General features: G+C 41.8%; 1 long non-coding RNA gene across 1 annotated transcript in view; it reads right to left on the bottom strand.

Moving 5' to 3' along the window:
* Window positions 1-13,331, bottom strand: part of LOC136015990 (uncharacterized) — a 60,266-nt gene extending 46,935 nt beyond the window's left edge. The window contains exons 1-2 of the long non-coding RNA XR_010613438.1: window positions 13,224-13,331; window positions 3,008-3,067 (exon numbers count right to left, since the gene is read on the bottom strand). This is a non-coding gene — a long non-coding RNA (uncharacterized LOC136015990). The remainder of the gene's footprint in view (window positions 1-3,007; window positions 3,068-13,223) is intronic.
* Window positions 13,332-15,309: the final 1,978 nt, after the last annotated feature.

Genomic DNA, 15,309 nt, shown 5'->3' with positions numbered 1-15,309 from the left:
CAGAGTTTAACACTCACACTCAACTGTTTACCTCCTGTTTTTTGCTTTACCCTGATGAGGGCTACATAGCACCTGTGAGCACTCCCCAATTCACTCCAGGTCAAATATCCCATCTGAAAGCACAATTTCTAGTTGTATAAATGAACCTGGCTAATTTTCCCTTAATCAATTTAAAGAGTCAGGAAGAAGTAACCTTTGAGAAGAAGGGTAGTAATTTCGTTTATAGGCACATCTAGATACAAAGGAAAATAAACCCTCTTTGGCCATAAAGGTGAAAAATCTGTGGTCATAAAGGAGAAAGATCTGCAAACCCACGGAGCTTTTCCACCCCCTGAGTAGAAGCCTATTTTTACTGCATATCTGTAATCCAAAGCTTGAATGGAAAATAGACATCACCAGTCCTGACCCCACCGAAGTCAAAGGCAGCTTTGTCATTGACTTTAACGAAACTAGGATTCACCCCAGGGTAAGGGGCATTGTGTTTTTCAGCAGCCACCCATGTGGAAAGTTTGCTTAGATGACTGCCTGCCTGGAAGGTAGCAGTGCTAGGCCACAAAACACCAGAAACATTTGTGTTAACCCACATGCTCCAGCATTTGAAAGTGCAGCTATCGGAGTACACCCTTGTCCTCTAGAAAGCGTGTGTTCCTATACCCTTGGCTTCTTTACTCCACCTGACGTCGGTGATGCACCTGATGTACCTAACCTGTTGTTCAGCTGTGCTACTGGCTCTGACTGTTTATCCGGAAACATCAGAGAGGTTTTTATGTTCTCACATTGTAAATAATGTGACAGACCTTGAAAATATAATATGTCTTTTTATAGCTACTGTACGCATTGTGAATGAAAACAACTCCTGAAAATAGAGTTGAAAACAGGCTATTACATTCATGCTTCATATTCACTCAAATTCTGATAAAAATTCCAGTTACAATGTATGTTTCAGAGCATAGGGAAATTGATAAAAATACAGGAAGCAGGAATCTAAAAATGAATCCAAAAGCATATGTAGGAAATTCCTAAGCTTATTTCAGGAATTTATCTGGTACTTATTGCAGCACAATAAAGCTTGGGCTTAGCAGAGCTGGTTTTACCTACTTAATAAGACAGGGCCTCAGCAAACTAAGAAACAAAAACTGAGATACAGAAGCAAAGCATCAGAAAATTGAGAAGGGTTGTAAAAAAGCAGGAAAAACAGAAAAAAAAAACCAGGCTTTGCATCTTGGGCTTCTTTCTAGTTCAGAAGCATCCACGAAAACTTGGACTTGAAAGAAGGGTTGCTTCTTTCAGCTTCTGCCGCCTAGAAATTAAAGTGGGTATCTATCCACAGGAAAAAAGGTGCCTTATAAGACTCCCACCATTTCCTGCTTCTCCCATCTGCAGTGGGTTCCTTCAAAGCTCTCCTGTGCTTCCACTTTTGGGCCAAGCCACAACAAGGCAGTTCAGCCATCTGAAGAATTAAATCTACTGTAGCAGCTGGAGGTGAGCAGCCCTCTCCACATAAGATGCTAAATCTCATGGTTCTGAAGTGAGCCAAAAAGGAGTTTGGGGGTAGGAAATGAGTCAACCTCATCTGCTGCATCTGCCTGCAGGCACTGATCTGAAGGGCTGAATTTATGGCTGTGATTGCCCCTGTGTGAAGGAAGATAAACTTTCCTCAGCTATGCACAGACCATTCACAGGCTTACCCATTGGAACTGTCACTGACACCAAGTATTCCAGCACCTTGCCCTCCTCCAGTATCATCCATCAGGGAGTCTCAGTGAAGGGATGGAGAATGACTCGATGCCTTTTCAAATAGCAAAATGTTATTCTCACTTTACAGATGGGAGGCTGAGGCTGAAGGAACCTGAGTGACTTTGGCCCACACAACAGGGACAGAAGTAACCTCAGATTTCCTGAACACCATTCCTAAAGCACAGGAAGAGCCACTTGGCTCCTTCAACTTTCCTCACCCCCACAAAGAATTCTACCATCGCTATGCAAATCAGGGAAGCTATTCCCATAGATCCCTACCCCCACTTACAAACTGCCTCTCTTCGAGGTATTTCTTAATTCCGTCCTCCCTCTTTAGCTGCCAAAAAGCTTTCTAGCTCAATATTAGTGCCTTAAAGAGCAACCACAAAATCCTGCAGTACAGCAGAGCAGAGGTTATATAGCCAAGACAACTGCTATTTTCATCAATTCTTCAGCAAACCAGCTGATCATAAAAGCTATTCTTGACTAGCCTGCCTTTGTAACACCAGTCGCCAGGAGAACACAGCACATACTATTGGCTGTGGCCCTCACTAAAAATACACTGCACTCTTGCACAACAACAAAAACTCCCACCAGGGCCAATGGACAGCAGACTAAAAACAGTAACCAAAGGCTTTAAATTGCACAAATTACAAAGGTAGAAGAACTGAAAGCAGCATGCCGCTAAAAGCCATCTGCCATCTTGGCCCGCCCATGTGTCCCTTCTCCCCAGCAGTGTTTTATATTAGTAATGATGTCTCTGTATTATGTATGACAGAGTCTCTGCTGCTTTGAGCAAGCAGTAATATAGATGCTCCTTCAGTCTGGTGCTTTGCATATACACCCTAGCTGAGGGAGCAGAAGATCTGCCTTCTAGCCTCTCTCGCTGGATATAGTTCAGTTGGAAGGCAATATTCACATGCATATATTCTCCAAATCATGCTGCATTATCAGAATTCCCATGCACATCAATAATACACAAAAATACACAGAAATAAACACAGATTCAGCCGTGGTGCGGACTAGATAAGACAAGAGTGGACAACCTAGAAATACAGGAAGAAAATCAGCAAATTATGGGCTTGTTTCCAGGATACAAAACATGGTTGCATTTTTTAGTGATTAATTTTATTAGTAGGTTAATGACTTTACCTGTCACTGAAACTGTCACTTATGAGGCTCTTTGAAGTGAAGTTTCAAAAGAGTATGGAAGGAAGAAGAAGACGAAGCCAGCTATTGGGATAGTTCTGTACAGAGAACAGAGTAATACCTGAGATAACTCTGTGACGAAGCACAGGGACAGGAAACAGTCTTCCCAGGTTAGCACACCCTGTGAAGAGAAAAAGGGAGAGAGAGACAGAATCTGTTAGCTCAGGAAAGGCAACATCTCCATCCCTGGCAGTGTTCATGCCAGATTGAACAGGGCTTGGAGCAACCTAGTGTAGTGGAAGGTGTCCCTGCCTGTGGCAGGAGTTGGACCTGGATGAGCTTTAAGGTCCTTTCCAACCCAAACCATTCTATGATTCTACCTGGAAAAACTGCTTTCACTACCTGAGCTAACAGGCTAACTCAGGTGTCTTCATGCAGCCCTGCAAATAACACGCAACCCAACATCCTGTCCTGAGAAAAGACAGTGACCAGGGACCAGAGAAAAGACAGGGGGAAAGGTGAGAACAACACATGTGAATAGGCAGACCGTATCACGAATCAGAAACAATAGCTTATCAGGAGCAGGTTCAAGTGAAACGGGACAAGGGGTAATGGGTTCAAACTTAAACACAGGAAGTTTAGATTGGATATAAGGAAGAAGTTCTTTACTGTGCGGGTGGTGAGGCACTGGAATGGGTTGCCCAGGGAAGCTGTGAAGACACCATCCCTGGTGGTGTTCAAGGCCAGGTTGGACAGAGCCTTGGGTGGCATGTTTTACTGGGAGGTGTCCCTGCCCATGGCAGGAGGTTGGAGCTGGATGATCTTAGGGTGCTTTCCAACCCAACCCATTCTATGATTCCATGATTCTATGAAATGACTACTTTTGCAGCTAACCTCGGAAACCACTGGAGGGAAATGAAATGGGTTATTGGAAAGTTGGTGGAAAAGTTTATCTGTTAATCATACAAGTTCATTTATTCAGAGCATTTTGCAAAATACACTGCATAACCCATTTTCAGCTGATGCGCATTGAAAGTATGCAAATACAACATGGTTAAGTAGGGTTCAGTGAGTACTCGCACCATTTACAGTGCTTGCAGCACCCCGTTACCACATGATTACAGATGTTAACTCGTTGACCCCCAACTATCTACTCATAGAGATCTCCCCCTGCTCCAGTTACTTCCTAACCTTTCCCAAGGGCATTTGAAGAGACCCTGACAGGCATTTAAGCAACTGGGAGGTTGTGTAAAGGACGTCCCATCACCACAGTTCAGCCCTCCTCAGGAGACAGGTTGAAGGCGCAGGATATGAGAGAATACCCAGGGTGAAGTCAGGGGGGATTGGAGAGCTGCATAGTACATAGAAGAGGTGGAAAAATATAAAAGCAAAGGAAGCAAGAGACAGGGAAACCATGCAGAGAGAAAGATGGAGAGAGGGGAACTAGCAGAGAAGGAGAAAAACAGAAAACCAAAGACCGACAGGTAAGTTAGATGTAACTGTGGGTAACCAGCAGGTTATGGAAGAACAAAGCCTGCAAATAAGAGGAAGAGATGGCCCCATGGAATAGTGGAGCCCATGAGGAACAGGAGAGTAGAATGAGCTGTTCAGGTTCAGAAAGACAACAGCAAAGGATATGTAGTAAATGTCTTTTTCTTTCTCCCTGTTAGAGTCTTTGCCACTGTTAGAGCAGGCAGATGATAGCATATGAGAATTGTTCCACAGCTGAGTCGGAGATCCCAAGCCAGTGCAATCTGTGTTTCAGGACAGGACATTATATCTCAGCAGACATTCTGATTTCCAGAGGTCCTGAGATCCCAATCATAAGTCTCACAGCTATCAAAGGCACCTGCTTTCCATGGAAAAGCTGTCCTGCATCACTGTGTCTGAAAGAATAACTTTCAGACTGGATTTTTGCTCATTAATTGGATGCATTAGGCCTCAGCTTGAAGGACTGCTAGACAAGAACAGCTATTTGGCTAGCTCACAGTATGGGAATAAGGAGCAGTGAATCTGTTCTTGGAGGTAATGTGCTTCAGGTATTTTCCCAGGCAAGCTGCTCAACTTTGTGGTACCTCATGCATGTGAGATGAGAACATCTAATTCCATAATTCTCAGGAATATTGGCCTGGGTGTATAAAGCGCCATGAGATCCTCAGAAGAAAGGACTAATTTTAAGTCCAGAGAGTTGACATTTACTTGTTTTTCCCCAATCTGCTGTTTCTTAGAATTCCAAATCTAAAGGGATGGGATGGTGCAGGCAACTGGCGATATCATTGTCATAACAGCGACATCATGGCACAGGCAGCCCCAGCTCATAAGGCAGTAGGAAGCACACGAGTTGGTATATAAAAAAGGACTGGCAGCACAATGCAGTGTGTGGATGCCAGATTCATTGCTCACTGAAAGCTGCATTTTCCAATCCAGCATTTGCCTCATGTCTGAGTTTAAGCTGACTGTTACATGGCAAAAAGATACTCCAAACCGAATTCTAAGCCTGAGACATTGTGTTGTTCTTGATTCTTGCGGCACAAGGAGGAAAGCAAGGTTTCTGCACTGAAATACCACTGCAGTGTTTGTCTGAACTGAGCTTTCTCTTGGCATACTGGCTGCTCCTGCCTTTGTAAAAACTATTAGGCAAGGGGTTGTTTCTTTGTGAGAGATTTGATGAAGCTGCAGACATCCATTTTAGCCAAAGTGATTTCATCTGTTTTTCCTCCAAGGCTGCCCAGATGAAGAATTATCATCAGGATTTTTCTCATTGCAATTGCTAATGTCACTGGTTGGTACCAACCTGTTACTCACTTCTTCCAGCACCTCCCCCAATTTGCAATCATCAAACAGTTTAGACATTGATCTGAATGAGTACTGTAACTAAAATCTAGTAGAGAAAATAGAAACCCAAGCTACTCTTCAGAGATCTGAAGACATTCTGCTTCACACTGAAGCTGTTTAAAAGAGAACCTACAGGCTACTTCCTGACTTCTGGGGATGCTAAGATTCAGATTCGTGGTTTGGCTTCATTTTTAGCTAGGATAGCACAACTACAGGACAGAAGAAGAATTGCCTAAGGATCCAGTCACAGGACTGAGAGCCAGGAAAGCATGAATATCAATACTATCACCAGAATTTTCCCTTGTAAATCACTTAATTTCAATGCCTCCTCATTCCTCTGTCTCTATGAAGACAGGCAGACTTGTGTACTCTTCAATAATTCCCAGAGCAATCCTTAGGCCAAAGTGCAAATTTGATTCTTGAGCACTGTCAGGAGTTCAGTATGTAAAGTACTGAGATTAAAAAGAGGAATTTCAGGCAAAAAGAGACCTGTTCTCAGGCTCTGAAGATGTTTCACACAAGTCTGGACAAGCTCAAACTTGATCTTGTAGGCAGGGAAGCCCTTCTCTTACTAGCTTGAGATTTCTGTTCTTATGTGTATCACTGGACCAAAGCTGGAAACATCTCCTTTGTGCCATATGTGTGTGCAAAAACAGATTCATGGACAATTGTTCGCTCAGCCGTCAAAACATTCTTTTGGCACTGAGAAATATAGGAAATGTTTAGTGGAAAAGTCCTAAGAAATTGAAATATTTCAGTTCTTTACATAGGGCTTTATTCCTAATCAGAAATACTAAACAAGGCTCAATGTTGGGCAATACATGCTTATTCTTTAACTCTCATGGGGTACAACAAGGAGTTAATGCATGGCCTGTGACATTACAAGCTGTGCAAGCTTAATTGAGATCAAAAGTTTGCAGAATGAAGCAACACCGAAGAAAAAGTTTAATAAAAAAGGCAAGCTTGTCAACCACTTTCCATTTTTACCTTGGCAAAGACTGGCCTAAGAGATGCGAACTTTACCTGACATAGAGAACATCTGAACTGGTAATCAAAGTACGTAAAAAAGTTGGGGGTATCTATAGCACTTCATAATAACATTAAAGTATTTGGCAAGATTCATCACTCGTTTAAGGATATGTTACAAAGTGCTTTTGCTTGACGGAAGGTACAGTTATAGCAGATATTTGAACAATGTAAAGACGGACTGTCAATCCACCAGCATCAGACACATCATGACTTAAACCAGTTGCACTGCCAAAAGTTGTGCCTTCAAAATTCAGAACAATTAGGTGCTGTCCATATGCAAGAGGAGCAGCCAGCTGCGTTTTCATTAAGATCCCTAAAAGAAGCAGGAAAATTAAGATTATGATGCTAGAAATCGTGTACAGCTGATTTAAATCCTCATAGCATGTGCTCTAGGAGTGAAAATAACTGTAGAAGCCAATATGAAAGTAATGGAGAGTTTGCTTCAAAAATTGATGCTAAATATGCAAAGCAGGAAATACTAGTGGGGTTTAAAAATACCCCTTGCACATTTGGAGAGGGATCCATCTTCCATCAATGCAGTGTATACAAATACAAAACACGTAACCGTGCAGACCTCTTGCTTATTTAAATGGGCTGCCTTAGAAATCACAGAGAGGTAGGTAGTAATTTTGCAAAGACAGCGTAGAGAAGCAACAGAATTAAACTCCAAAACAAGATGCACTCCTCACTTATTGGAGAAATGTTTGCTGAAAACAAGAGGCTGCTTTCTCCAGCAGTGGTGGAAAAACACACAGGCATTAAAATAAAAAGCAATATTCAACGTGATGAAAAATGTAAGCAAAAAGCAAGAGATTATGTTCTCGCCTGAGATGAAGTGTTTAGATAACAGACAAAATAGCACTTTGTGATACGCGTAATTGCTCCCAAAAAGCACAAGCAGAGTGTGAGGTTATGAAATCCCTCAGGAAATACGGAAAGGCTAACAGGAGACATTGCTAAGCGTAATAAAGTATTTGCAATAATCACTACTCTTAAAGCATAGATGTCTAGAAAAGGTCTAAAACATTCCCAACATACTGGGGACAACACCTCTTGTTTTCTAGGCCTGCAGAAGACCATCAGTAGCTGCTACCTCAGCGGCACTCATGTGAAATGATTAAAGAAAGTCAAAAATGATTAAACTCAAAGTGAGTTGAAAAGTCTTTAAAATAAATCAATAAATTAATAGTAACCAGTCACTGTGTTTGGAAAATACATATTCAAGAGCTCTAAAACAAAGACATTACTGAGTTACTGATGGAGGCCTGTAACCAAGTCCTCGATTCTGCCTCAGTATCTTGAGAAAGAAAAAGTGGAAAATGAATGAAAACACTGAAAAAACAGGAAAAAACCTAAGGGTTCCGTAGAAAGAATGGAGGGAATGTTGGATCAATAAACCTGACTCCTGCAGCAGATAAATTCCCAGTAACCAAAATAAAGAGTAAAATCAGACTACACATATAAATGTGTTATGCTGGGAAAGGATCCAGCAGTTTCTGCAAAAGGTAGTCATGCCTCATAGACTTGAAGTATTCAGTGAGCATATGGCCTAGGACACTGCCTTGTTAATAGTGTGAACATCCCTGCTTACAATGAAGCTAAGCATTCCCAGAATAAGAAGAACTTAGTAGCAGGAAATAAAATGTACAATTAGTTTTCCCAGTGAAAAAAAGGCTTCAAATATGTTGCTCGCTATCTTCATAAGCAACCTGGGTAAGCAGTATGGGTGAGAGGACAAAGTTAGCGGATGATAAAGAATTGCTCGGAACAGTCAAAGCTGAAACTAATTGTGAAGAGTTGCAGAAGGATGTCGTGAACCAAGATGAAACTCAGTGGTAGTGAATGCCAACTAATGCATGTGGGGAAAAATAACACTAACTGTAAGAACACGATGATCAGCACTGCTCAGGAGAGAAATCTTGGAGTCACTTTGAATAATTAGAAAAGGTCACCTCAGTGTTCAGCTGCTGTCAGAAATACCCAGAGGGGCTTTTAGGAACTGCTAGGAAAGAAGACGAGACAAAAACAGAATGGGGAAAAAACCTGCCATCTTGCTGGATAAATCTACAATGCACCTGCACCTTGAATACTTCTCGTCTCTATCTCAGAGCACAAAATGTACAGGAAGATTATAAAGAGGGGTGGAAAAGCTGACCATAGACACAGAAGAGCTCTTTTGCAGTGAGGAACAAGGCTGTAACTTGTCAAACTGGGAAAAGAAAACAGCAAAAGATGTGAGAGCATTTACAAAAGCAGGAATGCTATTAAGAAGGTGAATGGCGAATGACTGTAATACAGAGTTGGAGGCACTCGATGAAAATATCAGGTGGCAAAATTAAAACAAACAAAAGGAAATTCTTCCTCATTTTCTTCCTCAATTCTATCAAGTTGTGATATTTGCTGTCACATGAGGTTGTGACATCCAGAAGTATAAAGGGGTTCAAAAAGGAATTAGGCGAATTAATGGAGAAATGAGGTTGTTGGGGACTATTAAATACAACACAGACAGCAGTTCAGAAGGTTCCTAAAGTCCTGATTGTTGAAAGCTTGGAATGCAAAACTTTGGGGTGCCTCTTTGAGATTTCAAAGGCATCACTGTTACTGCTTTCTATTATGGTTGCCCCTCAAGGGTCATAAGTAGATGCAGGGTATCTTATTCTAAGCATGTACTCACATAACAAAGAGGTGTTCTCTGCCCTGAAAAAAATATGCTCTCTGTGCTAATCACTGGAGCCAAAGCTCTAGAAGCCAGGATACTCAACCCCAACTTGCTGCTGAATCTGAGAAAGCCTAACTTTGGATTTACATCCACTTAGCACCTTGAATTTCTCCATTTTCACTGAGGGAGTTACAATGACTGAACACAAACCCCAAATTGCTTAGAAGTTTAAAATGAGCAGAGGCTAAAAAGGGAAGGGGCTTGTATTTTGGCAATACTTTTTTAAGGTCTGCTTTGAAAATATAAATAAAGCAGTACTCAGTGGAAACTTCTCATGCTCAGTAAGTCTAAACACCATCAGCCTTAACTCTAAACGGCAGGATCTGAGCAGAGCAGCTTCCATCAAGAGCACTCCTACCCACCATTAGCTGACACTGGCCTGGCTTCACTGAGCACAGGGATTTTCTCTCACTGCCTTCACCTGAGTGAAAGTGCTGCTAAGGACAGGAGCAGGCACTCTTTTCCTGAAGGGATACTGGAGCCAAGCTTGAGCATACCCCCAGGCTGTAGGACTGCAGGTGCTTGCTGACACAGTGCTGCAGGCGTGATCTGATGCAAGGGGAATAGGGAAGCAGTCTGATATTGGGACCTCTCTTCTTCACAGATTGCCATGGGAGGCAGGGCACTCACAGAAGGTAATAAAATGACAATGTTAACGAGTGCCTCTTTCACTCAGCATTCACAGGTACAGTTGCTGCACATCCTGAGGGATGCTCCGTTCCCAGCTCCCAGGGAGGATTTTCTGGTTTTGTAGCCAGGAGTAAGACCATCAGCATGTTTCAAACAGACCACAGGTGATGCATGGAGAAAAAAGCAACTTAGGAACTGATGTGAAAGGAATCTAAACAGTGTAAACTACCTAGCGACAGATGGGGAAGTAAAAGAAGGAGCCTGCTGCTTTATGTCACATTTTGTCACCTCTTGCCCTCTCCTGTTAATCATTTCCCATGCACATCATCCTCTTACTTCCTTGCTCAGTATCTGGTATCACTTCTTCCTTACTGACAGGTAAACATTCACCACCTTAGATTCCCCAGGGTGGATTCCAACTAATGACCTGGAGAAGAAGGTTTCTAAGCCTGTTAAAAACACCCTAAGGTACTTTGCCATTCCTCTATTCAGTTTGTCTGCACTGCAAGGCAATATTGCTCTATTTCCAAACATGGGAATCATTAAAGTCAGCAAACAAATAAATCATATTAGGAAACCATGGAGAAATTAGAATGTTTTCTGAATCTCAGGACTCTTTACATTTGCAAGAGAAACTTGAGTTCTCATGGATAGAAGCAATGTCTCGAGATAAACTGCATCTGAAACAGAGCATGATCAGTGAGCAGGAGAACTTGCATTGCCACGCTGCCTTTCATCCCCTGTCAGCAGGGACTGTCTCATAAGCAAAATAAGTAAATAAATAAGTAAATAAATGAAATATCAGTTGCTCTTCAACTGATGTGTTGCTGTTTCTGAACACCTGTGGGCCTCACATTTGCCTGCAAGAGCACAGGAGAATGGTTTTGGTTCAAGACAAGAGAAGCATCCATTCAGCTCAAATTGCAATTACCCTTCATTAGCTTGGTCCAAAACATACCTGACATCTGTCAAAAATGCCACAGGGTGTGTAACAACTACCAACAGCACCTTGGGTCTTTCTGAAAGAATTGTCCCACGTGTGGGGTGAGAAGGGAAACCAAAGATGAGTTTCCTCCATGGAAGGAATCTGTGTCCTGCATTACCTCCCACTCCATGATTTAGCCCAGCAACGCTTGTACCTGCTCAACAGATCCCCCTTTCACTCTGCTTCCTCATTTACCTCAAATCCCACATACCAGAGACCCCCCTTTCCAACTCTCAGCCATGGGTGAATGGGGAGTATATGTACATCTTTCTTGTGCATAAACAGAGCATGCAAAAAATATTCATACAGGACCAATCTAAGAATATTCACAGTATAGATCTGAAGTATGGGCATAGGTATTGTCATGCATTTTTCAAAAGCTTCATCTGGACAATCATTGCAAGCACCTGAAGGTTTTGGTTGGCAACTGCAGAGCTGTATAGTAGCATTTTGGAAGCATAAGCCAGATCACAGACACAGAACAACACAGCTACTGAATCCCAGCTGCAGCAGGAGAGCAAGTAGAGATGGATGAGAGAATACTTCTTACTACACACAGGGATGGTGTTCCCAAGCGAGCTACCATAAATAATTCCACTGTAAGATTCTGACCCTTGTATTTTTGCACCTTTCGGGGTCAGCATCCCCACAAAATGCATTGAAAAAAAAATGTCATTTTGGCAAAGAAAACATAAGAAAGTCAGATTTAGAGTGTTGCAGTTCAAAATCACGCTTCATATCAGGATAGATCTGCTCTCATTAGGGAAAAGGAACCCATTTGACAGAGAAAAGTTCACAAGCCATGCCAGTATGTGTGGCAGAGAAAAAGAAAGAGGCCTATTTTCAAGTTCAAAACATCACACAAAAGCAAGGTCGTGTTTCCAGCAGTTTTGTTGGGGTTGGGTTACATCCAGTTCCAACAATGCTATACAAGGCGTATCAGACATTAAAATAATACCTCACTTGATCTTACTCAATAGAAAAGGCAAACCACATAAAACAGGTGCTAGACAGCAACGCAGCCTCCCTGTAGTTATCTGGTTTACAAACAGCAAACTCTTTACCCCTATTATTGCTTCTCTCATTTGCCACATTCTAGCTCCAAAAGGCACTCTAGCTCTCTAAATTGTTAGCAGCTTTTATAGCCAAAGATAAGTATCCATCACTTTTAATTTTCATCGTTGCATCTGTTTTGTCATTTAGCTGCAGCAGGTTGTATTACAATGATTAATGAGGAAATGGATACAAACATTTTTATTTCAAATAGCAGCTCTCGGACAAGATCTGGAAAACAGAAGCAAGCCATATGACTGTAAAAAAAGTACATAAATACACACACACACCAACCTAAACAAGTGGGCATCGGGCCACTATGTGTGAACACCCAAGAAATACAAATATCCCTAGCAAGGAACAAAAAGGTACTTTCCACATTTGCCTGTGGGATGGTGTGATGTTGTGTTGCTGGGGTTTTGCTGTTGCAGGAGGGTGGAGGAGTGCTTTGTTTTGGTTTAAAATTAATTCGGCCCTTTTTATTTCACATAAATGTCCAGCCCAAGTGTGGCACACCAACAAATAGGTTCGTTTTGCTTTCAGGGAAAAGCCAAGCAATGCATTTCTATTCAGAAAAGGCAGCATATATAAAATGCACTGCTAATAACAGAGGCCTTTAGAATGGAAAATAATCATTTTTCTTGCTCTTTCTTTAGGACATTTGCTTTAAACGTGCTTCATCTGTAATTGCGTTCAAAAGGAGTAGCATTTAGTATTATAGTTACCTACAAACCTAGACGACCAAAAGAATATTTTACAGTTCCTGCTGGATGGGGAAAAGAGTGTGAGCACTTTTTGCAGAAAGCAGAAAAGTCTTTCAGATTAAACCCCCTTCAGAACAATCCTTCCCTTCAGAAAAATTAATGTCTTTAATACTCGTATTATATTCATTCCGTGATTTTTCCAGGAAAATTTATAAAGATATAAAGAAAATTTATAAAAACCCAGTCACAGGAGACAACTGTTCATCTACTGAACAGCATGTGAAAATCACAGATGAAGACTATAATATTAGACTGAGATAAATAATCTAGCTGGAGACCTATTGGATTGCACACTTTCATGTCAATGAAGCATTTGGCCTACCGATGTAGTTTTGCCTCCTCTGCCAGGCAGGGCTCAGGCTCTGCAGGAGAATACAGCCGTGGATCTCTGCAGGAAGAGAAGACCTTTTTTTTCCAAGTAAAATGTTCCCTAACTCTGCAAGGGAGGTTGGCAGTAGATCTCAAACTCTGGCCTGTCTTTTTAATACCACTACAATAGCTCAGTTGGATTGAGACCAGCTGTTGGTGCATTACCATTTGTAAATGCTTAAAGCAACTACTCCTTGTTTTCTTGGCAACATGTACGATGAAGGGGGGGTGGGGGAAGCAAGCACTTTCATTCAGACATTAAGAATTGCTGGATGCCAGATTTGGCTTGCACAAGCCATTGTTTGCACAGCTCTCTTCAACAAGTTTCCCCCCCAAAAAAAAGAAAATCCTGTGGGGATAAACTGAGCCCCTAAAATTCTGATTTACACCATCCACTCGGCCTGCATTGGAAACAAGATTCCTTTTTTAATCCAACCATTTCAGGTCACAGGTCCTTCTGGGTTTCAGTTTCCACAACACCCCCACAGAATCACCCAGATTGTCTTAGGAATGACAATTATAACTTCCTTACTCACTGTTTAAAAATAACAGTGATTTAGGGTTTTTTTACCTGCTAATATAAGCATAAGAAAGAGACCTGAACTTCCATTACCATGTTCAAAAATCAGAGCTTCAGCATCAAATCTTGGGGGTGGGGGGGAGGGAGTAATGAACAGGGAAACAAAATTAATTAGGATTTTATTTCAACATTTGGGAAATACTGAGAGTTTTAAAACACCAGAAAGATCCTCAGTTGCCACACTGAAAAAATAAAACCTGGTCATAATAGAAAACATAAACCGACATCCTTTATCATTATTATTCTTCAGCTGAAAACAGCTCCAGTGACCTTTCACTGCCTCACCCTTTCCAATCACCCCTACTAGAGCTTGGTGTACTGGAAGTGTCTAAGCATGAATGCTAGCATCTTGGTGGTTGCAGCTGCTAGTACAATAGGATTAATTTGCCATCTACCAACTCTAATGCCCTTCTGTTTCATCTTCTTTCCCCACCAGGGGCAGTGGTGACAGCATCTGTTCCACTGTTATTTTAGTGGCGCCTTTCGTGCTGTTATAGTTAAGGGTCTGTCAGCATTTCCATTCCACACACAGACACACATATCTTGAGGGAAGGGACAGCTAAAGTCAACCTCCAGGAGAAAAAGAAAATAAAAGAGAATTAATGCACTGGGGCTGAAAATGGTGTAAGAGACTTAGAAGAAAGCATTTCTATGTAACTTTATGGTATTAAGAAAATATGGTTCCAAGTAATCTATTTTGCATTCAATAGACAGTAATGGTGAACATTGATTCAGATTGTTCTATGACCTTAGAGAATGCAACCATGCCAAAAAAAAACCAAACAGGTAAACTAGGAAAACAAGGAAAAAACTAAACCAGGTAATTGTTACTATTAGTTTCTAGGTAACTAATTTAGACGCTAGAATATTACTTTAAAAGCATCCCAGGTGAGATTTGATAAACAGGCTATTGATTGTGGGTGAGCAACTCTAAATATGTAACAGGAGCCTCAGCTCTGTAAGTTGAAAGCAATAGCAAGGAGAGGAACATGGTTTTCTGCAGGCAGTCAAACATACCAAGAGGTAAAGAGGTTCTCTGCTGCCAGAAGTTGTTTGGGAGCCTATGGGTGCATGCTCCCAGCCCTGCTAACGTGTGGGATATAATGAGTAACACTCACTGCAGTCTGCATGACATGGGCTCATGGCACTGCTACTCTGTGGGAGATGTTGCTCATGAGCACATCCGAGCATCATGTCCACAAAAGTGGATAGCAGAAAAGCAAGTGCTGGAGCAATTAAGAGAACAGGTCAGCTTACTTCAGCAGTGAAAACCCTCTGAAAGATGACAGGTATCAGGTTAACCAGCGCTGGGCTGCTTCACAAACCCTGCAGGGGATTTGTCTCTTCAAGTTATTCCAGCCTTTCCACGTGAACTTACTTTGCATGTGCAGGCTTCCACCTAGTCCAAGGGAACTTTGGGCTAGCACAACTCATCTGAATTCTCAAAGTACTCCCCTCT

The sequence above is a fragment of the Lathamus discolor genome, chromosome 5 (assembly GCF_037157495.1).
Source record: "Lathamus discolor isolate bLatDis1 chromosome 5, bLatDis1.hap1, whole genome shotgun sequence".
Classification (NCBI taxonomy): Eukaryota; Metazoa; Chordata; class Aves; order Psittaciformes; family Psittacidae; genus Lathamus; species Lathamus discolor.
This window is presented reverse-complemented; position numbering and strand designations above follow the sequence as displayed.